At 44.2% G+C, this 24,673-nt stretch overlaps 1 long non-coding RNA gene across 2 annotated transcripts in view; it reads right to left on the reverse strand.

Annotated features, from left to right (window-relative positions):
- The window catches only part of LOC123595155, a 55,478-nt gene extending 32,977 nt beyond the window's left edge, over positions 1-22,501 (reverse strand). For both annotated transcript variants that reach the window (XR_006711061.1, XR_006711062.1), the window contains exon 1: positions 22,377-22,501. This is a non-coding gene — a long non-coding RNA (uncharacterized LOC123595155). The remainder of the gene's footprint in view (positions 1-22,376) is intronic.
- Positions 22,502-24,673: the final 2,172 nt, after the last annotated feature.

A 24,673-nucleotide genomic window follows, 5' to 3' on the forward strand; every position in this document is an offset into this window, starting at 1 on the left:
TGAAAAACACGATTACGAGAACAATACTTGAAGAAATAATGACAAAGCATTTTCCATTTTTGATATTAATTTATAATCCCAAACTTCACGAAGTTCAGTCAAACACAAAACAAACACAAACATTATGAATTAAACTCCAATTTATTGAATTTGTGAGATGATGCTATGTCGTATTTCAGAGAAATGCCTAGTACTCCATAATCAAGTTACTGAGAAGTAGCGATTAAGAGAAAAATCTTAAAGCATCCACACGTGAAAGACAGGTTCCATGTCATGCGACAAAGAGTACGATTGAACAGGATTCTTGTGAGAAACGAGGCAAGCACGGGGAGAGTGGAATAACATCTACAGGGTACCAAGGTGGGAGAAACTCAATCCAGAATCACATAACCAGCACATAAATCTTTTGAAAATCAAAGAATATGTAGGGCCCGTGGGTGGCTCAGTTGGTTAAGTGTCCGACTCTTGATTTCGGCTCAGGTCATGATCTCACCGTTCATAGGATTGAGCCCCACATCAGGCTCTACACTGACAGCTTGGAGCCTGCTTGGGATTCTCTGTCTCTTCCTCTCTCTGCCCCTCCCTTGCTCGCTCTCTCTCCCTCTCTCTCTCTCTCACACAACAAATAAATAAACTTTAAAAAAAATCACAGAAGATGTAGATGCTTCCAACATACAAAAGCAGAAAGAAAGTGTTAATATAGACAGCACTCCAAGAAATGTTAAAAGCATCCTCAAATAGGAAAATGATATCAGGTGTGATTATGGAAATATGGGTCTATACAATGCAATGTGGAACATCAAACATTGTACATTGATTACGTGTAAGAACGGGTTCTTACAATTTGGATCTCTTTAAAGGATAATTGAATGTTTAAACCAATATGATAACAACATGAAAATTAGAACTGTGTTGTTAAAAGTTTTCCTTATCACCTAAATCTCTTTAAATTAAAAAAAATTTTAATGTTTACTTTTGAAAAGAGGGAGAGAGACAGAGCATGAGTGGGGGAGACCAGAGAGAGAGGGAGACACAGAATCCGAAGTAGGGTCCAGCCTCTGAGCTATCAGCACACAGAGCACAATGTGGGGCTTGAGCCCACAGACTGTGAGATCATGACGTGAGCTGAAGTTGGATGTTTAACCAACAGAGCCACCCAGGCGCCCCCTAAAATTTTTTTGAATGTTTATTTACTTTTAAGAGAGAGAGAGAGACAGAGTGCAAGTGGGGGAGAGGCAGAGAGAGAGGGAGACACAAAAATCCAGCAGGCTCCAGGCTCTGAGCTGTGGGCACAGAGCCCAATGCGGGGCTTGAACTGTGAGATCATGACCTGAGCTGAAGTCAGACGCTTAACTGACTGAGCCACCCAGGTGCCCCAACTTAAATCTCTTCAAAAGACAGGCAACTCTTTAAGCAAATTTGATCTGGTTTGAGGGGGAGGGAAACGCAAGCAAACTTAGTCATCTTCACATATTCTACGTGAAGTGTAATATCATTTGCGTGTTGACGGTGAAATATTAAAGATGTGAACTGTGAGCCCTAAAGTAACCACCAAAATAGCAAAATCATAGTGAACAAGCTTACAAGGGAGAAAAAAGAGAATTCTAAAAAATATTCAAATAATACGAAAGAAGGCAAAAAATGGGAAAGTGAGGACAGTGCAACAACAAAATACCCAAAATGAGACAAAGAAGAAGAAAACAAACAGCACGTGGTATTTTAAACCTTGCCAAATCACTAATCACTTAAATGTGAATGGTCTGTAAACTCCAATTAAAAGCAGAGTTAGTGAAGATGAACAAAGGCAAGACTCAAATCTATTATATGCTACCAACTAGACAGGCTGCCTATATATCCCCAACTGTGTGTGTTTCCTGTAAAACACATTAAATATAAAGACACAAGGAGGTTAAATTTGGGGCGGCTACATTTCTAGCACATAAAGGATGTATCACAGCAAAGACTATGACCAGTGATAAGGATTATTTCTTAACAATAAAAAGGCCGATTTATTAAGAGGATGTAAAATCCTAAACGCCGATGCACCCAATAACAAAGTCTCAAAAATGCAAAAAGCAAACAAACAAAACAGATATGGAAGGACCACCAGAGAAATTCACAGTTTAAGTGAGGGATTAGAATATCCTTCTCTGAACAACTGGTAGAGAAAGGAGACAGAAAAATTAGTTAAGGATATCAGAGATTTGTTCAACACTATCGACCAACTTGGCTCAATTGTAATAATAAAACAGTCCACCCAAGAATAGCCAAGGAGACCTTTCTTTCAAGAGAACACAAACTATTTAGGATGTTAGACCATAATCCGGGCCATAACATCTTCTTAGTCAATGTGAAATGACTTTGTTGATATCTATAAGATTTTCATTTTAATAATGGAGAGATTCCAGAACCAAGTAGAAGGGGAGATATTAGTTACCTTTTAAGTCTGTATAGAGGGTTCTTGGCCATCTGCCATTGTTTTCTATATTTAATTTTACATGTACAATACTTACACTTTTTAAAGATTAAAATCAGAGTTATGCATTAAATACTTTCAGAGTCTGTAACATTTTTGCCTTTTATGTAATTAGTATAATTTACTGTTGTAGAAAAAAATCGAGTGAAATACACGGCTGTGCATAAAGCCAGATTTTTGAAACTTAGAATCCATTCCTACAAAAATACAGAGTCTTGATTTTTTTTAAGTTTATTTATTTATTTGGAGAGAGAGAGAGCAGGAGGGGCAGAGAGACAGAGAATCCCAAGCAGGCTCCGCAGTGTCAGCACGGAGTCCGATGCAGGGTTCGAACTCATGAAGCGTGAGATCATGACCTGAGCCAACACCAAGAGTCAGAAGCTTAACCGACTGAACCACCCAGGTGCCCCCAGAAACTTCTTTGTTTTTGTTCTTAATATAAAACTCCCTGAGCAGGTTCATCTGAAATTTCAGGCATGACAAAGAAACTATCAGGGAAAAAAGAACCTTTTTAAAGATCGTATTGTCTGGTAAGCACTTGTGACCACAAGTTTCAGAAGTTGGTTTAAATATGTAAAATAAAAGCTGACAAATTAAACTAAATACTCATGATGAAACAAACAAACAAAGCTATCAGAGGCCTGAGCAAGATCCAATTTCAAAGGACCCTGAAGGAGAGCTTGGCTCCTGCAATGAAGGAGGGGGTTTGGACTCTGGGATGCAGAGAATCGTAGATGAACACAGCAGAGAAGTATCCAAGTCTGACATGGAAGGGCACAGCAAAGCAGAGCCAAGAAGTGAAGTCCTGAAGAGCTGTGCATGACGTTGTGATTTATAGTAAGAAATCTGTATTGGGTCCTCTACCCTGCCCAGCACCTAAACCCTTGGAATTTCGTAAGGGATGAGAGTGATAAAGGTGCCCTTGTTAGGTTAAAGAGGCGACAGGGGTCTGCTCCCCGCAGAACGGGGCGGGGGTGGGGTGGGGGGGGGGTGGAGGGCTGGTTGCCAGGGGAACCGACCCCCTGAGGAGAGGATTGGAACTCGGTCCCAACCTCCCATCTCTCTGGGGAGGGGGGAAGGGCTGGAGGTTGACTTCAGTCACCAATGGTCAGGGATTTAATCAAACATACCTAAGTGCTGAGTGCTTTATGAAAACCCAAAAGGGCAGGGTTTGGGGAGCTTCTGGGGTTGGCGAACACAGGGAAGTTCGGGGAGACAGGCTCATCTGGGGAGGCCACGGAAGCTGGGTTGTAGGACCAAGTGTGAGGAAACACTCCTCTCCGTCTTTTCCATCCTGCTACTCCTTAGTTGTATCTCTCTAGAACAAACCGGTGATCTAGTAACATGTTCCTCCGAGTTCTGTGAGCCGCTCTAGAAGATGAATCCGACCAGGAATGGGGTGGTTAGAACCCTGATTCGCAGCCAGCCAGGTCACAACCCGGGCTTCCAACTGGCAACTGACGTTGGGCAGCAGTCTCGTAGGACTTGAGTCCTTACCGTGTGGGATCTGACCCTATTTCCCGGGAGATAGTGTCAGAATTGAGTTGCACTGTAGGATACCCTGTTGGTGTCACAGAATTGTTCAGTGGTGGCAAAACCCACACGTTGGTACCGGGTGCAGAACCTTCCCGAGAAAGGATGGATGTGTGCACCTGAGTGATGCCCCACAGCCCCACCTTTGCCTGATGAAAACGTCCACCGCTTAGAGACTTCCGTAATGAGCCAGGAATGAGGAAATCTGTGGTCTTCAGAAATGACCTTAAATGAGAAGGTTATTGATTTAAGGCTCTTCCATCAATCTGTTGTCATGTGGGCTTCGGTAGCCAATACGATGTCCACATTAAAAAATTTACTTATTTTTGAGAGACAAAGAGAGACAGAGCACAAGTGGGAGAGGGGCAGAGAGAGAGGGGGACACAGAACCGGAAGCAGGCTCCAGGCTCCGAGCTGTCAGCACAGAGCCCGATGCGGGGCTCGAACCCGCGAACTGTGAGATCATGACCTGAGCTGAAGTCAGACGCCCAACTGGCCGAGCCACCCCGGCGCCCCACGATGTCCACATTTTAGAGCTTGCCCTTTTCAGGAGTGTGGAAGATAAAGACATCAGTAGGCATTCATAGTAGCAGAGACTGGATGTTGAGGAGAGAGGGGAAGTAATTCATCTTAGCTGCTCACAGTTGGAGCAAACATGTAAATGAACCTGAACCCAGAACACAGGAGTTTTCTGACAGTCAATATGATCTATATTGACTTGATCACTTTCATGGTTGCCACATAGCAAAACTATAACTTTTCTACCTGAGACCAATCCGACATTTTATGTGAAATGCAATCCTACCATTTTTTCACCCGGTGAAATTGCTTTCGTCTTCCTGGTACAGGCAACGGCGAAGAAGCCAGCGTTGGGTTTGGAAACATGGAGTCTCACTGAGCAGTTGGGGTTACGGGCAGACAAGTTAGCACCAGCCTCAGGAAGAAGCCTCGTCCCTGAAATTGCTCACTTTTAGAGACATTTGGGATTGTTTGTTTTTCTTTTCAGAACAGGAGCGGTGCATGAAAATTTTACAACGTGATAAAAATTTCAAAACGTGTTTATATGTTCGCAAAGATTTCCCAAGCGTTGGGTGTTTGAAAGGACTCATCAGACTCCACGGAGTTTACATATCTAGAAGCTTCACTGAAAGGAAAAGGATAAGGAAAGAGAGAGAGGTGGGGGGATACAGAAGGGGGCATAAAGGGAGAGACAGACACTCAGAGACACAGGAAAGGAGCAAGTGAACATCCAACGTCCAAGAGACATCCAGGGCACAAACTCCCTGGGTCTTTACTCTCCTATCAAATGTGCTATGTCTCTGAGCAGGACCAATATCTGGAAACAGAGTTAGTTCCATCTCACTAAGTCTGGACGAAAACGCAAACATTTCAGTGAAGACCTGAAACTCACCTACGTTAGCTCCTTTCTGTCAAAGGAGGAGTAGAGTTAGTGGCTTTGCTAAAGCCACTTAATGAGAAGCTACTTGGGGAACTATCACCGCCAAGCAACAGAGACCACCAACGTGAATGAAAACCCAAAAATCCAAACACAAAAGGATTAACTCTTGTGATGGTCTCTCTATTTAGCCCCTGTGGGATCTGCCCAGGGGAAGGGGCGGGTCCCTCCACCATGAGGATGTTGGTGTTTGGGGCTGGGCTTCCCTACGCTTCCTGAAGTCACACACTCTCTTGTAACCACTGGGGTCTACAGGTCAGGGGATGATGTGGTTGCATGAATAGACTTTCTCTGAGGGTTACTATGGTTTTACCACATGAGAAATATTGGTTTAAACAAACTCAGTTTGCTCACCCACTCCGTCCCACCAGGAGCTTCAGTGTTGGGACGGTGTCCACCAGTGTAGACCATGTCTAAAAAGGAAACCTGAAACAAAACCCTCTTAAATGTATTCGACCTCAAAGACCCATGGCATCATCTCCTCCCTCTTTCCCTCACAAAAACAATCTCATTTTGGGAAAAACCGCACACGAGAATTCTCAAGCCCTATGGATCTGCAGACACATCTGAGAAGCTTTCAGGAAAACCGCATTGCTGTTTGTCAGCCTAGACTTTCTGAAGCAGAATCTTCAAGGGAATCCACGTTCCCTGGAGCCACCTCTTCTGATGGAATATACACAATTCCCAGACTCCCTTAGGTTGCAATGGCAATGTTGGTGAAAAGCACCAGCCTTGGGAATGCATGTGTCAAAACAATGCAAGCAGCAATTCGACCTTACTTTGTCCTTAGGTTATAGCTAAACAGTCCCTTTTCGTGTTTCTCTCTCTCTCTCTCTCTCTCTTTTTTTTAATTTCACATCGACATGGCTTCCATTAAGCTGAGCCGGACCTCCAATCCTCCTGCCTGACAAGGCATCAGCCTCCTGTTCCAAGTGATTTACATGATGGTGGCAGACAATTTGCAGAAGTCAGGCAATTAATCAGGTAGCTAAAAACGTTTTTACTAAAGTAGTCAAGTAATTGAAACATCCCTGAGAAACTGTAATTGACCTACTTATTCCTGAGACAATATCTAGATATTATATAAGCAGGTCACATTTTCCCCCCCACCCCCAAGCTCAAAACACTGGGTGACTGGTATTGGGATATTTCAGTGCTGAGTTAGAATCCTTACGCAACATTTCACCCCTTCCTTTCCTACCAAGGGAAGGTAGAAAATTGGAATGAAGTATCAACACAGGAAACCGTGGTTTCTTTTTTAAAACAAAATAGATCAGCATCTTTTATTTGAAGATCCATAGTTACTAATGCAATTTTTCTTTTTTTTTCAACGTTTGTTTATTTATTTATTTATTTATTTATTTATTTATTTATTTATTTATTTATTTTTGGGACAGAGAGAGACAGAGCATGAACGGGGGAAGGGCAGAGAGAGAGGGAGACACAGAATCGGAAACAGGCTCCAGGCTCTGAGCCATCAGCCCAGAGCCCGACGCTGGGCTCGAACTCACGGACCGCGAGATCGTGACCTGGCCGAAGTCGGACGCTTAACCGACTGCGCCACCCAGGCGCCCCTTTAATTTTTTTTTTTTTTTAACGTTTATTCATTTTTGAGACAGAGAGAGACAGAGCATGAACGGGGGAAGGGCAGAGAGAGAGGGACACAGAATCGGAAACAGGCTCCAGGCTCTGAGCCATCAGCCCAGAGCCCGACACGGGGCTCGAACTCACGGACCGCGAGATCGTGACCTGGCTGAAGTCGGACGCTTAACCGACTGCGCCACCCAGGCGCCCCTCTAATGCAATTTTTCTTGAGGGAGAGATAGAAATCTGAGTTTGCATTTGAAACAAAACAACAATATAAGCGTTCTCACTGAAGACTAAACGTATTTTGGCTCATTGGTTTCTTTCAAATTAGAAATAGCACATTTAGGGGCGCCTGGGTGGCTCAGTCGGTTAAGCGTCCGACTTCAGCTCAGGTCATGATCTCATGATTCGTCAGTTTGAGCCCCGTGTCAGGCTCTGTGCTGACAGCTCGGAGCCTGGAGCCTGCTTGGGATTCTGTGTCTCCCTCTCTCTCTGTCCCTCCCCTGCTCATGCTCTGTCTCTCTCTGTCTCCAAAATAAATAAAAACATTAAATGTTTAATAATAAACATTATTTAAAAAAATAAAAAAAAAGAAATAGCACATTTGGAAAACCTGAACGTTTGTAGGAAGGCAGGATAACTCCTCATGGTGAGTGACAATGTTTTCAGAGTGTCCTCCTAGAGAGACTTGCTGTGGATGGGATTAGGCCCCTTCTTGGTTCTGGAATGTCCCACACCAGGGGCAGGCCTGTATTGAACGGTCCCTGGGACTTCGGAGTCTTTACGTGTGTGTGATCAAGGCCAGCTCAGAACACTGACTTCTAGCAGGGACTCCTCGAGCTGCCCTATGTGGGCATGATTTAAAATCAGGCCCTTTCATATGTGGTCCTCCTACGGGTATCCCTCTGCATGATTTAAAATCAGGCACTTTCAGGGGCTCCCGGGTGACGTAGTCAGTTAAGCGTCCACCTCTTGATTCTGATTCAGATCATGATCTCACAGTTCATGGGACGGAGCCCCGTGTTGGGCTCTGGGCTGAGAGCACGGAGCCTGCTGGGGATTCTCCCTCTCTGCCCTTCCCTGCTCTCTCTCTCTCTCAAAATAAATAAATAAACTTAAAACAATAACAAAATAAAATAAAATCAGGCACTTTCTACATAGCAGTGCTGCAGAGAGAACACAAAAATCCTACATTTAATGGTAGCACTGACGTCACCGATGCCAACACTATAGCATCAGGCTATCACGAAAAATGTTACACGTATGAAACACATTTCAGAAGGGTCCAGCTATCCCATGAGACTATTTCACCGGCTCGTGTTACACATGTCTATTTGCCGTTTGTATTTGGTGCTTCTCTGTTGAACGATGTTTGGAAAAGCAAAGACTGGAGACCAAGAAAATGGAGAGCTTCAGAAGAGTGGAAAGTGTTTACGCCTTAAATTCTAGTAGCAGAAAATCTATGTATAAAAATCACAGAAATGCAAATTAGTCACCCCCACCAGTATTCCGAATGACACAGTGGTGTAACTGTTCTTGAGTATTTGCCCTTCTACGTTGGAAATAATTTTAAGCATTTCCCTGGGGTGCCGGGGTGGCTTAGTTAAGCATCCAACTTCAGCTCAGGTCATGATCTCACAGTCCGTGGGCTCGAGTCCCGCGTCGGGCTCTGCGCTGACAGCTCAGAGCCTGGAGCCTGCTTCCGATTCTGTGTCTCCCTCTGTCTCTGCCCCTCCCCAGCTCACACACTCATTCTCCCTCTCTCTCTCTCAAAAATAAACAGTAAAACAAAAATTTTTTAAAAAATTTAAAAACTTTAAGCATTTCCCAAAAGCACCTCCATTGTAATTATCTCCAAATCTTGTGAACGGATGGCCCTCTTTTACTTGGTTTTTCCTTGAAAAAGGAAAGAATAAGAGACTTTATTATGAAGCAGATCACCTCTTAGTGATTCCATAGTGCTCAATTTGTCCCCTATTCTAGGGTGTTAGCAATCGTAAGTTAATGGGGGACTTCACCTACTGAAAAAATACAACCCATACATAATGGCTAATTCTGTGTTTCTTTTGTCTTTGGGGTGTATGGCTTTATGAACAGGCATATAAAATGTTGCGTTTTGCTTTAATAAGCAGTAAGGATTTTGCTCAGCCATGGCTAGACCTTGTTGGCTGACCAGCACAGTCACATTCATATGCTCAGTATGGCAAGCAAAAGGTAGGCACCACAGTGTAGACAGTGAGCCTCACCCTGTGTTCTGAGCTCTAGCCAGAGGGACACAGGGGACAGGCTATCCTGGGCGGGCATGTGAGGAGATCTGGAACTTGCATGCACTCAGTAGAACGAGGGATGTAAGCAGCATTCATGTAGCAGCCCATCCCAACTGTCACATCCCAGTGAGTTCTGCCATGGTCCAGCCATCATCACCGCCACTGAGCTTGTATGGCTCATGGACACTAAGGACGCACTGTACACGCCACAATACCCTTCAGTGTGACCTCACAACTCAGCTACTGTGAGCTGCTGAAGAAGAAACTCACCCGAGTCTTTTTTCTACTTGGTTTCCCCATCCCTTGTCACAGTCACGATAAACATTTAGCGTCTTTGTGTTAGATGAATGGGCTTTGGGGAGGTAGGTGGCACCTGGGTGGAAGCAAGACACTCAGAGTGTAGAATTTGGACGCAGGGGACCTTGCAGGTGAAAATGAAGCAAAATGTGCCTCTCAGTCCCCAAAGCACTGGAAGAGCAGATACCTTGAAGTTTAGACACAAGAGCAATAAAGCTAAACTCCCTCTAGCTCATCACTACGGTGCCTCTTCCAGGAATCTGTCCCTGGCTTTTCAAGACCATGATGGGCACCGTATTGGGAAAGATCATGGATCAGAAGACCTATGGCTGCAACTTTATTTTACAATTTTCCAGAAGGAAGATGCTGAGTGAGAGTCTAGATGCGGCTTGGGTGAGTAGGGAAGAGGTAAGTGAGGAGGAATACTTTTCTTTCCGTAATGTAATTGTATGGCCAAAATGAGATCCAAACAAGGACTGTGGGTAGAAGACAGATTTATGAAAATGCACTGTAGTTCCTGGAGAAGACTTCCATATTTTTGGAATCTTGACAGGATCAATGCAAAGAGGTTCCAACTTCCACCGGGAACCAATATGGCGGAGAACATGCATTTGCCTGTGTCAGTCTACTTAAAATAAAGCTACTTAAAAAATCATCCAAGATTTTTTTTAGGGTATCATTTATATGCAGAAAAAAACGAAAATCAATAAATTAGTTTCCCAGTGAAACTGGTCACCCAGGATTTTAAATGGAGACCTTACATCCGGAGAGTTCAGCTCTGAAATCATAGGGCCTATTTCAGAGTTCGATCGTGGAGGTTGTATCAACCAAACAAGAAGCAAGACATATTGGGAATTACAAAATAGATTCCCGTATAATATTCTGCATCTGAGTTATTTCTACACTATATCTTAGTTTTATGACTGAACAGTAACGATCTAGTGTTGGCTGAAAACATCACGATCATTTACATGCGTGTTCATATTATATACTTGCAAGTAATTATTTGGAACTGATTTGATAGTCACTCAGCTTTGGTTTTTTAATTATAAAAATATTAACATAAATTTACTCATGATTTATCTCAAGCAACTCCCCATTTTTTTTCCGACGACGCCCTTCTACACCGGTCAGGTTTCGGCATTCTTCCCTTTGGGATGTTGTGGTTTTTCTGGCTTCAGATAGAAAAGGTAAAAAGCATGTTTAAAAGCCGGAGAACGGGTAAGGAAGAAAAGGTTAGGACAACATAAGGTCCTCACTGTGCCGCCAGCTAATTACACATGTGGTCCCAGGGAAATGAAAACGGCATGTTATCAAGGAGACACTTTGCATTCTCAAGTCTGAAAAGTAAGCAGCTTCATTTTCAAGGCTACCCACTGGCCCTTCATGACGAGCCGACTCAATTCTGACCGTAAAATGCTCGTGGCACACAGCGTGCCCATCTTTCCCCCAGATCGCTGCCACGGGGTGGGCAGGAGGGAGATTCTTCTTGGTATTGTTTCAAAACAGGTCCTCGTGCTGTCGAACACGTTTTTTGATGGCAGGGTTTAGTTGCCCTTAAGGCGTACAATGGGAGAGGGTGAGTGAATAGGTAGGCTCTTTGACACCAGTAGCTGCGGAATCAGCCCAGAGGAGACAGGGACGAGGGGGCTGACTGACGCCCTGGGACTCTTCTGGGCGCCCCGCTCGGGGGACTCTGGCAGGCGGGCACCGGGAAGATAAATCGCATAGGTGCACGTACACACAGGCGTGGACAGAACCGTCCATCCAGAGAGCTGTGTGTGCCCTGAATTATGATGCAGGTCCCCTCCTAAAGCCGCCAGCTGCCTCTGCCGACACGGATCCTTGAAGAATGGCAAGGGACAGCAAGGAACAAAGCAGACAGAGCCGGCCCACGTGGAGCAGGTGCATCAGCAGGCGGGCTGCAGAAGGTGATGGCTGCCTGAGCCTCGGGCAGCGACGCACGTCTGTGACATTGAACTGTGGGGCGACACGAGCTTTTGTTTTATTTGTCCCCTGCTGTGGCCTCAGGCTTCTGAGGCGGCTCCTCTCCTGAGCCACAGAAAGGCGGCAAGGAGGGTTGACCTTGTGAGAAGCTGAGAAAAACAGGTGTTGGGCGGACCCCTCCAATGGCAGTTGAGCTGCATCTCAAAACTGCCCATTTGGGAATGAAGAGGGCAGGCACCGTGCTGGCCCCTGTCCTGCCCCTGTGAATTCTGGCCCCCACCCACACACCTTGATGTCCTCACACACCCCGGCGGCCTGCAGAGGTCGGGAGGTCTGCAGCTTTGGAAGAGTGTGCAGTTCTGAAAACAATTTGGAAGTGGTGCAGAAAAATGTCCCAAAGAGAGTGTGGGTGTCAGGGAGACCGTTCAAAATACACATCTTTCCCTAAGCGCCTACAGACCATTGTAATAGTTGACCACATATTAACGCTCAAGAAACGCCATAAGAACACTCAAGACACGCCAAAGATAAAGTGCCTTGGAGACCACGCTTCTGTCTACCTCTTCCTCCATATTCTATTGACACGGACGGACACTAATGTATACATTAATGAGAAGGGAGGTAATGAATTCTTGCCTATTTAATAAAACATACAAACAGGGATTACGTAAATCAGCGCTGGGTTACAGGAGGCATTATAACCAGAAATCCAAAGTATTGTTAGAAATAAGTGGTACTCGTTGTCCCACCTACCAAAATCCTATGTTGAAATAGACTGAGTCATGGGGGGATATCACGTCCTGAAAATTTCCATGAGAAACCACACTATCTTGAAAAGAATGAAGGATTTCACATAAAGATAACAACAGTATCTAACAAACAACCCCAAGGATGTAAAGGGAACGATAACGCAAGTAAGAGAAGAAACAGACAGTAGAGATGATAACCGTAGGACTGGGAAATTCAACATAAGCACGAGTTGTTCTTTATAACAAATTGGAAAAAGGGGTAGGTCTCCGGCAATACTGACTAACAGATGAGGAGACAAGATAGAAAGAAGTGGGGCTGTATGGCTAGTATTTCTCGAGTCAACTGGCTAACAATACAAGGGGACTACATTTTAAATACAGGAGGGATGGGGGAGCCTGGGTGGCTCAGTCGTTTGGGCGTCTCACTTCGGGGCAGGTCATGGTCTCGCGGTCCGTGAGTTCCAGCCCCGCATCGGGCTCTGTGCTGACAGCTGGGAGCCTGGAACCTGCTTTGGATTCTGTGTCTCCCTCTCTCTCTGCCCCTCCCTTGCTTGTACTCTGTCTCTGTCAATCTCTCTCAAAATTAAATAAATAAATGAATGGATGAATAGAGGAGGGGTCATCAATGCAGGTAAGGCAGAGATGAAATGCAGAGGAGAATATCATCACCCTTTTACAGACTCTGGCGTTCGGGAGGGACGTCATTCTTAAGCAAAGTTTAAGAATCTTTTTTCGGGCTGGCTTACCAAGAGGTGACAGGAATGAAAATCGTATGTGGTGAAGATGCTACAGCAGTGGTTAAAAGGGCTTCTGACAGAGAGGACGTTCACGGGCCATTCAATTAGTAGATGATCCCAGTTTTATACAAGTGACCGAAGAAAGGGGAACGATACACATGTAATGGCCCCCACCCCCCTGTTAAGGCTGATGTGAGTTTAACAGGCAGTGGGGGGAAAAAAACCAAACAACAAACAAGAACTCCATTGCACTTAGCAATTTGGTTTCAAAAATCTAAAGGCATTATGAACATGTTTCACCCAACAAGGTACCAAAAATCAAAAGAGGGTGCCATGACCTAGTTGGGGATGTCCCCGCATGGCAGAGATTTATCACGGGGTTGGATTTTGAGAGAAAAATAAAATCACCTGGATGAAAGGAGAAAAAGCAGTGACAATATTTGAGTTTCCTCTGTCAAAACTGTCTGTAATTAGGAATCCAAAGGAACTTACTTAAGGGGTTAAAAGAATGCATAAAAATGTCACAACAAACGCCTCCTGAAATGGGGAGGTACCATCCTTACATCAGACGTGAGAAAAGGGTGCATGCCTTGAGATGGTATCTGTCAACCCCCCCGGAGCCCGTGGGCATCAAGGATAGGTGCAGATGTGATCTGAAAGCATCCTTCATGCATTGTGGGTCAGAAAAATTGGGGAATCCTCCTTGAAAAACAGGTTAGGGGAGTGTGAGTGGCTCTGTCGCTTAGGCCTCCAATTCTTGATTTCAGCTCAGAGTTCCCGTTCATACATAGCACCGCGAATGTCTGATAGATTTACACACTAAGACCGTGAGTTCCAGCAGGTGACAGATCCCCCCCCGTCACCCTGTTTTGTCAAAGTCAAGGAAAAAATAAAATATGTATCCCCATTCAAGAGCACGTGTTGATGAAACATACGTTCACTTAGCCAAAGGAAGAAAACCCTGAATGCAGGATTTGCCGTGATGTTTAAGTCAAGATGGGGAGACGTGTTCGTGAGGAGGATGTTAGATAAATTAATGCTCGTCATGGTCCTCGATTTTGTTTGGTGGATGGGCTGAAATAGACTCCGGGCTCCAAGCTGTCAGCACAGAGCCCAACTGGGGGCTCAAATACATGAACCGCGAGATCATAATCTGAGCAGAAGTCAGATGCTTAACCGACTGAGCCACCGAGGCGTCCCTCCGTATTTCAGATTCTTGATACGGCATTTTGTTTATACTGTTGGGAACACAAATGATGAATGGTTGGACCTCAGGAATACATACCCTTCCTACATCAACAGAAGTACACAGGGGACAGTAAGTTCTCTGTCCCCAGCCCTAACACATGCCACCAGCACACAGGTGACATACATCTGCGTCAGGTGAATCATGAAGTCTCTAGCATTGTATGATTACAGCCATCAGAAAGCTTGTTTCAAAAAGTAAGGAAAGGTTGCCTCATCAGTGCTGAATGCATTCCCATGGCTAAACAGACCTCCCTAAACGAAATGTTTGGAAATGAAAAGAATGGAATGGAATGGAATGGAATGGAATGGAATGGAATAGAATAGAATAGAATAGAATAGAATAGAATAGAATAGAATAGAATAGAATAGAATAGAATAAGGACTGATCAGGTGAGAAAAGCCTTTGGAAAAAAAATTCTGAAGCCAGACTTTATGGACATTATATTTAACTTGGGTGTTGGTGAATATTTTCTGAACTTGATATTTTCAAAATATGCATCCCAGTCTTGAAAACTGGAAACTAACAGACAATATGAATTTCTGTGATGTCTACATGTTTCTTTTCGTACAGGAATTGGTTATTAAAAATACTGAGCTGATGTAATTTAATTAGTCGTCTAGCTAGCAATTAGAAGATGGTTTGACCAGTACTGTACAGACTTTTTTTCCCCCCATATTTTCCTCGATGGTGTTATCTGTGGTATCTTTAAACAAACTTGTGTACTGAGTATTTTGCAGAGATATTTTTAGAATGTGGCAGGTTAAAAGAAAGGAAGTGTGAATTAGGTACGCATCAAATCAAAGGTAACAGATGGTCACTTAAAAACATCAACATAAATATCTTTGCACCCAGTCTGGGCACACACTTTCCTTCCTGCCTCAGCTGGGAGTGAAAGGTATCTGAAGTGTCTACGCACAGGGGTTACAAGTGAAACAATTATTTTAAGTAGCAAGTGCAGTTTGAAAGTCTCTGGTTGTTGGTGAGGGTATTGATGTTGGTTGCAAGACCAATGTGAGGCTGGCTCATTATATGAGCTATGCTTTTACCATCAGCCCCAGGCACATACACTAGAGAGCTGAAGAAGGTTCAAAACTTAGCTCAGCCTCCTGTTGACTTGGAGGAGAAGAGTGGAGGTCCTGGGGAGAAAGAGAGGCAGCGGTTGCCAAAGAATACGATTGGGATATTCTAGATCCGAGTAAAAAGCCCACTTAACCTCCCCCCACCCCTGCGCTTAGGACTAATCTGGAACATCTTCCAGATCACCGTGCATTCTGAGACCGAGATGCCTTCTCAGAAATTAGCAAGTCCTCTCAGGGGGGCACTACCCAGTCAGGGGACACTCCAGGAAGCTGCCAGCTTCTGGCAAGCTCAACGGAGGCTCCGTTGGGTCACTAACATTCAAATGGATGCAAACATTTGTCCTGAGGCTTCGGACGGAGGTCGTGACCAGAGATTATGCATATTCGCTCAAGGAGGGGACATTTCACTCAGTCCGGGATTGTTATTTTGCCTGTCATTTCTCATGAGCCAGTTGGAGTGTCCATTGTGTGTCTCCCATTCTGTTTGGCATGGAGAAGAGAATACTGAATGCTATTTTAGGGCAGATGGATTAATCTGCCTTGGTTCTCAGGTACCAAGTTTTATTACTTTTCAATTCAATTGTTGTATCAGAAGGAATTACGTCTGTGCCCCTATTGATAATATATCTGCAAGGGTACACATGGGCATGCACAGACACACATTCACACACACACACACACACACACACACACACACACACACAATTTACTATCTGCAGTGGGGGAAACAGAAATTGGAGAAGAATATCAAAGACCTTACTGGGGGGAATAAACACACGATTCTGGGATATCATTATTTGAAGATGTAAGGATATCACGTGAGTGCATCCCAACTAGTCATGATAGCATTTGATACGATGGACCGGTAGATTGCATATCCCAGTGCTTCCGGTCCTGGTGACAGCCTCGCTCTGGGAATCCCAACCACTTCCTGCTCCATTTTATATTCTGTGTGCAAGACCTTCCCATCCTGAGTTCTAGTCCCACAAGGTGCTCTATGCTGACTGTGGAGCCCGCTTGCGATTCTCTGTCTCTGTCTCTCTCTTTCTCTCTCTCTCCCTCTCTTTCTGCCCAGCCCTGGCTTATGCTCTCTCACAGTCTCAAAATCAATAAACAAAAACTAAAAAAAAAAAAATTCTCTCTTCAGAAGTATGTAACAATGGGAGTGTTTACCCAGGAAAACTTTTCCTTTCAAGTATCAGGTAAAATTCAGTAATTTACTGGGAATCATTGCCAATTTGCTAAAGGTTAGGATTAGGAAAACATGATTTGCTATGGGAGAAAAATATCTCTACATTTGAGGCACAATTTTCGTATTTCCTTGGATGTCTCAATATTATTAGAAGGTTTCTATGTTCACAAGTAAACAATTTAGATGAAATAAAATTATTCACATCAAATCAAGGTCTCCAGAATGATAGAAATTATTGAATGCAATCCATTACTCCCCTTATGCTGGCCATTTCAGTCAATGATTTCTGGGCAACTTCCTTGAGGTGGAGGGATTTGGAACAGGTTGAGAGGGTTGGGGGGGGGGAGGCTGGATGCTTTCTGCTTTATAACAATCAAACTAAGCACCATGAAAATCCTCAAAATGTAGACTTCTCAGGCCAAATTCCCCATGCCTCTTAAATGCAGCTACATGTCAAAGCGTTGTGGGTACTAAGGAACGGAGATTCGCAACGTAAAAGGTTTTAAAAACTGTTAAATGTCCAAAATTGCAAATTAGGTGTCTGTGGGCTTATCTTATTGTACATCCATATCTATTTGTGATCAAATGAGCATTAGGATCCAAGCAAAATGAATTAGTAATTCTGCGCAGAAAATGAGGTTTGATTTACGACATGAACGTCACGCCCTGGCACAGTCTGAAACTGTTTCACAGTTTCTTCAAATTGAAATTGACCCTCTTTTCTCAAAGAGTGTAATTTAAAGCACCTTACAACCAATTATCTCCAAATGAAATTATTTAACATGTACACAAGACAAGGTTCATTTGCTAACGAAGACCGTAACAATTTGTGAAGGTGTTTATAGAATTACCAATATTTATTCCACAGAAATCTATTGAATGGAGGCTAAAAGCCAGGGCTATGGTGCGCCTTTCAATCTGTCTTTGTTTGCTTGTTTTTAATAATTAATGAGGCTTCCAATATTGCAGATGAATGAATGTTAACAGACACAGTAAGATGTGGCTAGATATAAAGAAGTCTTGAAAATTTATTGGAGGCAAAAAAAAAAAAAAAGGATTTACTCTGTATTCTTTGTTAATAAAGCACGAGTACTTGTAAGCATTAACTAATATTTCTGGGTCCTGAGTTTTAATCCCTTTCAATAAACCTGTTGGTCTCTTCCGTGGAACGGTTGTTGTCTACTGTCATATTAATTTGAGTTTGGAAAGGGAGCCTGCCATGTTGGGTCCATGAGACCCTCTATGTTCTAAAGGAGAGCCACCCTATGTTTTCCTATATGCGTGGAAATCATCATGGCGGGGGCAACTTCACAAGACTTGCATTCTGCCTGCCTTTAGTCCACACCCTGATTTCCACACCCTGAGTCCAGGAGAACCCAGTTCAAGAAATTAGGAACAGAAGCAATTGCATTGTCTACTTTGGAAATCGGTTAAATGTGTTCCTTAAAAAGAAGATACTCCTTTCTTTTTGGTGAAGCATTCTTGGCATCTTGATTCGGTTTTAAATTTGTCTCTATCCATAGCAGTGTGTGTGTGTGTGTGTGTGTGTGTGTGTGTGTGTGTGTGTGTATTTTCTCCTTCCTCTTCCCCAATCAAAAGCACCAAAAACTCTCTTTGGAGAACACATCCATTACAGAAATTTGAGAGACTCGGCTTCTTTTAAATACAGGTCCCGGACTTTGTAGGACATGTTTATGTTTATGCAGAATTCGGGGACGCACCCTCTCCGATTTCCTTCCTACGGTCGTAAGAAGTAGGCAAAGAAGGTACATATATGTGCACACAGAAGCCAATGACGTCTCAAGTTCCCCAAATACTGCTTTAGACCAAATCTCCAGTCTTCAACCGTCACGTAGCCACACAGGACCCCAGTGGTTTTGCGATGAAGGGGACGTTCAGTAAGTGAAAGCTGATATTTGTGAAAGAGACTATTTTATACAAAATCCTTCATGAAGGAAAAGAAATATACATGACGGATGATATCAGCAAGGAGCTTGACCTTAACCTGGGAAAGAATATGTAGAAGGAGAGATTTTGCTGTAGTCCTTCTGGACAGAAACTCTTGGTTTAAATCTGTGAAGATACCCGGCTGGAACAGACTGCTTTCCACCTCATAAAATCTGTCTGTGTTTGTGTTTATACTGGCGACCTGCCATCCTGTTTGGGTAAACACCTACGCCTTTACACCAATTCAAAGGTGGCTGTTGTGGTCCAGTGAATAGCACATAGATGAGGCAGGCAGAAAAGTCCGAATGCCCCATTAATTTCGACGCCCTGAGAAATGTGTAATGCTCATAGGATTTGACCTTCCTGGGGCACCTCGGAGATTTCAGGCAAAGAAAAGGAACCTCCATTTTGTAATCCGTTAGTTAACGCAAACCGAAAGGTTTCTATCAGCTATCTCGTGGCAATATCTGTCCGTTACCGAGCTTTCCGCATAAAGCAAACGCTACCCCAAAAGACTGTCCATCTAGAGGATGCTACCAGGGTTAGAGGCAAACGGGATGACTGTATTAAAATACATAGAGTTGATCATGTCTGAGTATGAACGCATTTGTTCTCAGTGTCAGGAGGGTGACCAAAACTGAAGAAATGGCTGATCCACATGCCCAGATGTGTTAGAAACAGACAAATGCAAACGTGTGTGTGTGCCTACAGCAATACCTATAGTCAGGGTGGGGGTTTCTCAGCAGCCCAGACGCAAGGGTCACCTCTAAGATCAGACAAGAGGCAGGTAGAGGGAAGCCAGATGTTGGAGGAGGCCCCACAGTACGGGGCACTCCAGGAAACCTTCCAGGATAAAGGAGCAAAAGCCTTGGGAACAGGGCACCAGGCAGTTATCAAGGAGAAAACAAAATGTTGGCTATGGGGGCTCGGGCTACAACCCAAGAGGAGAATGTGGGGTCAGCGATCCCCAATCAAACTCATTCCCTTGTGCCAGCTAGATTAGATCAGCAACATTGGAAGGGGTTGCTTCCAAGTGAGACCAGCGGGCAGGCAGACTTGATTTGGCCACATGGCAGCATCTGAGAGGAATGAAGAGTCTGGAAGCTGGCATCCACCTCCACTGCCAGAGGCAACAGTATAAAACCTATCAAGAGCTAAATGCACATCCCTCATCAGGGAGAGAAAGCAAAGGCTCTATCAGGCAAGTAACAGGATCTCAAGTAAATGGACACACGAAACGTGTACCATACCATCAACTAACACAATGAAATAGAAAGTGGAAAGGATAATGGCAGATGCCTCTTGAAGCGATGCTAGGAAATTTAATACAGGGAAGCGTATATCCCACTTTAATAAAGAAGTGAATTTGTAACCTAGGGGATGGCCAACATTTTCTGCAAAGTGCCAAAACACTGCACATAATGACTTTGCCGGTCGTACGGTCTGGGTGACGACTGCTCGACTCTGGCATTGCAGCAGGAGGGCACAGAATGGGCAGAAATACGTAAGAGAATGGGCATGGCTGTGTGCCAATAAAACTTTATGTACACACACATCAGGTGGGCCCCAATTGGTCTCGGCGCTGTGATTCGCTGGCCCATGTTTCCCTTGCTACACAGTATTAGCATCTTTCTTTTTAATGTTTTTTTATTCTTGAGAGAGAGAGACAGAGCATGAGTGGAGAGAGGGGCAGAGAGACAGGGAGACACAGAATATGAAGCAGGCTCCAGAGCCATCAGCACAGGGCCTGACACGGGGCTCAAACTCACAAACTGCGAGGCCATGGCCTGAGCCCAAGTCTGATGCTCAACGTACTGAGAGCCACCCAGGCGCCCATCACAGCATCACCAGCTTATGGGAGATGAGACACTCAGCCCCCCAACACCCAAGACCTGTGGAAACAGAAGCTGTGTTTGTTACAAGACGCCCAAGAGAACATTATAGAATGCACTGCAGTCTATTGTCTTACGCTCTGTCACCTTGTAAGATTCAGGGGAAGTAAAGTTGCAATGCACGTGTTGCACGCGCTTACACACACACACACAATGTTTGCAAAGCACTGCTCCAACACTTGGTTATTAATGGTGTTAACAGTACCAGTAATCTGCTCATCAGAGGAAATCTCTTCATTGTTGAGACTACCCTAAACATTGTTATGAAAGTCTCAAAGGGGAGAAAAAAACTAAAAGTCAACTCCGTAAGAAAAAGTACTAAAAGTCGGTAAAGAAGAATAATCTGTATGGTCAACAGCGTGTCTCCAGTGAGCTGTGACTGAAAGGCAGGGTCCCCCTTCCACATCTTCCACGAATGTGATGTGCTGCTGAAAGGAACAATCCAAATGACAGCCCTACCTTAGTTTAAAGCTAGGTTCTCTTTTCTGCTTATTATGGATCTTTGATAAGAAATACAATTGCTGAGAAGTCTGTTTTGCTTGCTGTTTGCTATGAGTATTGTGAGACCTTTCCTGAATGTAACCCGCTGTGTAGTAGAATGGGTTGTAAACCTTCTTAAATGTAGTCTGATATGTAATGGAATAAGTGGTTGTACATAAACTAACCGGCGTTTCTCGCTTCTGTAAACCTGCTTGCTTAGCACATTCCTCACCTATCTCCTTCCCCCTTTTTCCCTCCCACCACAAGTAACGGACAAAGCCTTCCCACCAAAGGACAGACAAAGGACGCCCAATCAGAAAACCACAAATGTCCGTACTTTAAAATCGACTAATCAGGCCCCTCATAATTTGAAACCTCACCTATGCTGTTTGTCCCTGTCTATAAAAACGCTGTACCAACCCTGATCGAAACCTCTTAGCGTCACCGGCAACGAGTGCGCGGAGGTCCAGGTTCGAACCTGCAATAAACGACCCTTGCCGCTTGGCTTTGACTTACGACTCTGGTGGACTTTTGTGGGAGGTTTTGGAACTTCGGGCATTACACTGCACGACAGGACACCATCACCATCAGGGTGATTCCTGCTGCCAGGCTCCCACCGCTCTGGCATCGGGAGCAAGGAGGGGAAGGGTGTCCGCAGAAGTTAGCAGCAACCACGCGTGCGAAGACCGAGAAGTGGGACAGCGGGGAGAAGGGGGCGCCAGACTGTCTGGATGCCCACACAGTCACATACGTCTCTACGCCTGTGTCTACGCCTACTTCCATTTCAACATCTGTATCTCTACCATCGTGGACTGCAGGACCTTCAGAGAAGTCCCTCTCAAGGAACTTCACACCTGCCGGCCTTCTTCAGATGCACCAGAATGTTCTAGCTACACGGTTAACCACCTGAGCGCTGGCCCCGAAACACTCCCTGCTCTGCATAACCCAGATAAGGGATCGCCTGCAGGACTCCCAGGAAAAAGGAGAACTGTACCTCTTACCATAAATTTTCATGACTCTTGTTCATAGGATTTATGGGCCAGAACTTCACTTGCACATCCGCAGACACGGAGCTATGGGCAGAAGGGGGAGAAATGCCGCAGAGTGGAAAAAATAAACAGCTATCGTGGTCGTAATTACTGAGTAAACTGTATTCCACGCGGCCTGTTGAGACACACGTGCCCCTCTCCTCCTGTTTCAAAAGGTTTGTTCCTGTGTGCTTGAAAATGTTTTTTTTTTTTTTTCCCTTTCATCATGCTCGGGAATGAGTTCCATTTGGATGGTTACTTAGAAGTGCAAACAAAGAGGAATCTTTTGGAACATGGAGAAGATAAAGGGTTGACCCTTCTGTGACGCAATCTTACAAGGAAAATGTGCATGTGAGCACGCGCACACACATATGCACATAAGATGTCATAATCCCACACATCCCATGCGCCTAGGACAAGGAAGCTATCACAGCCAGGCGATGGACCAATAGTCACCTACCTGAACACTGTCATCCAGCTGATGGGTAAAAATTCCAATAAGAAAAAAGGATCCTGGGGCGCCTGGGTGACTCGGTCAGTTAAGCGACCGACTTCGGCTCAGGTCACGGTCTCAAGGTCTGTGAGTTCGAGCCCCGCGTCGGGCTCGGTGCTGACAGCTCAGAGCCTGGAGCCTGCTGCTGACTTGGTGTCTCCCTCTCTCTCTCTGCATGTCCCCCGCTGATACGCTGTCTCTCTAAAATAAATAAACATTGAAAACATTAAAAAAAAAAAAACCCAGTCCATCTCTCCTGTTGACGATTTCTTTTTTTTTTTTTTTTTCTCAACGTTTATTTATTTTTGGGACAGAGAGAAACAGAGCATGAACGGGGGAGGGGCAGAGAGAGAGGGAGACACAGAATCGGAAACAGGCTCCAGGTTCTGAGCCATCAGCCCAGAGCCCGACGCGGGGCTCGAACTCCCAGACCGCGAGATCGTGACCTGGCTGAAGTCGGACGCTTAACCGACTGCGCCACCCAGGCGCCCCATCCTGTTGACGATTTCTAACAAAACTAATGAACCTAACTCAACCAACACAACAAACAGCAAAGTGAAAAATAAGGAAACTTGGTGCTATGTCCCCATCGAAATGCACACAAAAATACTTTAAAAAGCGAGATTTAATAAAAAAAAACGAGTGCATCTCTCTACAAATAACCTCAATCCTGTTGTGTTGAAGTCAAGTATGTAGTGAAAAGGGGGGAAAAGGAGAAAGGAAGATCTTACTACAGAATAGAATGAAGGCTGTAATTCCTGTGAAATGGTGAGCTGGACCCAGAACACATTCAAGTGTTTGGAGCTCTCCCAAACCCCACCTCTGCATCCCCATCACTTAATGCTTCTCTAAAGACACATCTTCAATTCTCATTCCTCTCTTGCTTCTCCAGGCTTCTCTTAGAGCAGCCACTGGAAAAAGGTCACTGATGCTTTCAACAGTTAGCCTGTTGTTGCTAAACTCTCCGGACAAGGCACAGCACTGACCTTGTGAGACCCACAGCTATGTGATTATATCCCTGAATTCTGAGTGAGCGCAACGCGCAGGGTCTCCTTGCCAGCTTTCAACCCACAATGGAGGAGGCGAGACACGTACATCTTTGCTGACTTAGCTATGGAGAAGGGGATGGTCGCTCACAGAAGCGTCACCATGGCCACCTGTCCAAAGCTTCACTGTTCCCAAGACTGTGCAATAATACCTTGCCACGCTTGCAAGAAATTCATCAAATACAGGCGGATGGGGAAATCCCTAGGTGTCTTCTACACTGTCTTGTTTTAAGCATCCTTGTTGCTTCTGGTGGGTTCTCCCAATGTCCAGAATTCACTGCCTTACAATGTTGCCCACTATTTACTTATAGAGAACCTGCCAGCTGAATGCTAGATTGGGTAATTCACAATAAAGCATATTAACTTAAAGATTTGCCCATTGAAGAATTATTTGCCTAGTGACATAATCCCTTAAGAATAAATGCCAATAGTTAAATTTCAGGTGGTGAACAATGGGTGCTTCAAAGATTTCGAGGAATGATCTCAAGGTACACTAAAATGTTTTAAAAAAAAAAAAAAGCCTTAGCCTTATTTTAGAGAATCAATTCAAGTTTCAATCAATGTTTGATTAAATCTGCATACACGTTTAAATCCTATTTGTGGGAAGAGATCAATGTGGAATAATTTAAGTGATTATTTTTATTTAAATATATGTAATAGATCTCTACACAAATTATAACTAAGATTTATGTCTTACCTGTACAGTTTAACTCAGAACACGTGAATGGATGATGGTGAAAATTTAGAGGGAAAGGATATTATTGCTGATTTCCTACAGAAATAAGGTTTCACACCAACAAGCTCCAGAAGCAACCACTAAAACTCCTGGATTATGAAAAAGAAAAGAAGAAAGGAAAGGAAAGGAAAGGAAGGAAAGAAAAAAGAATCCACCTAGATAGCTATGGTAAGGCCAACAGAGCTTGGGTGTAGAATAAAATTGTACTATAAAATAGCATCAATTATTAATAGCATTTTTTCATATTCTAGATGGAAATGCAATGCATTTTTCAAGAGGAGATGCTACAAATATATATCAGTAATGGTCTCTGGTGGAATAAAATGTTTGCTAGCAATATACAGAAAATAGGTATGAAATGGACACCGTTAATGCATTTTGGGGCATTTATGTGTTACGTAATGGATGCCATTTCATATCCCACCTTATTGTGTTGGGGTTTAATTCAACTGAGTCGTGACCATTGCTAGGTAAGTGATGTC

This window comes from Leopardus geoffroyi, chromosome X (assembly GCF_018350155.1).
Source record: "Leopardus geoffroyi isolate Oge1 chromosome X, O.geoffroyi_Oge1_pat1.0, whole genome shotgun sequence".
Taxonomy (NCBI): domain Eukaryota; kingdom Metazoa; phylum Chordata; class Mammalia; order Carnivora; family Felidae; genus Leopardus; species Leopardus geoffroyi.